We start from the raw sequence: 1,202 nt of genomic DNA, 5'->3' as shown, positions 1-1,202 counted from the left end.
TGAGCCAAGTAATAACTTGAGCGGGTTCCCACTGGAACTTTTCCGTGTCAATAACAAAACCGCACCTACGCAAGTTTCCTATGGTCCGGAAAAAAATTCGACTTGGTTGTAACCTGACCGAGGGCCAAACTTAAACAAGTGGAGACCTCTAGAATAAATTTCAAGGCTGTAGAAATATCTTCACACCTAAATTTTTGTTTGTAAACAAATAAGTTAACGTGGCTTAGATTAAAAACATGCCTCTTCTTCCCCGAGACTTGCACTGAAACTGAAAGAGGGTTGATTATAGCTGGCGGAGAATCAAGAGCTTCAACGCATCTATTATCTAATAAATCACAAATCGCCTTCGAAACGAAGCTCATTCCTTGAGGGCAGATATGTTATTAGGGCTAACCTTCGGTGGAGAAATACCAGTGCGCATTTGATCATTTCTCTATGGATTTATGCGCAATAGAAGCATTAAATTAAATTAAATTAAAGGAATTTGGTAACCGACGCGAATGACACTTATTTAAGACAAAGCCCGGGGCGCCAATCTTAACTCACTCATGGAAGCACGTCGCTAAATTGCCACGAACCGATAGCTTATCGGAATGCCCCAAAGAGAACTCGCATGCAACGTGGCTGTGAAGTTTTAATCTCGGAGATAACTTTATCGGTAACTGATCATCACAACAAATATAAACAGAAGTACTAAAAGAAAAAGTGGAATCGACTACACCTTCCACTTGCTCGCCGGCTAGTCATTGACCCGTGTGAGGCTTGGGAAAGAGCAACGCCATCTCCAATGGCCAGATTTGTTGCCTGCAAAGCAGCAACCTGACTTTTGTCTGGCTTCTTAGTTGACCTTCTATCGTCGGAATTGCTCTCGAAAAAACTCAAAGAAGTGGAAGGGGATGACAAGGTTTTAGATGTACGCTGATGAAGAGATCCGAACTTTAGTTTTCCTTTGACAAAATTTGTCTGGCCTGAGATCTCGCACGAGTTTCAGCCCTGATAATTTTCAATTGGATTGTCCAAGCCAGCCCTTCTGTGGTTCTTGATCTACTTGACTAATCGTTGCCAGTTTGTATAAGTCAATAACAAACAATATAGTCTAGCGGGTGTCCTATATGGAGTGCCACAGGGCTCAATACTTGGGCCCGTTCTCTTCAACCTTAATGCGAACGTCGTGCAAGATTGTTTACAAGATGGTTCCTCTT

This window comes from Montipora capricornis, chromosome 13, assembly GCF_036669925.1.
Source record: "Montipora capricornis isolate CH-2021 chromosome 13, ASM3666992v2, whole genome shotgun sequence".
In the NCBI taxonomy this organism is placed as follows: Eukaryota; Metazoa; Cnidaria; class Anthozoa; order Scleractinia; family Acroporidae; genus Montipora; species Montipora capricornis.
This window is presented reverse-complemented; position numbering follows the sequence as displayed.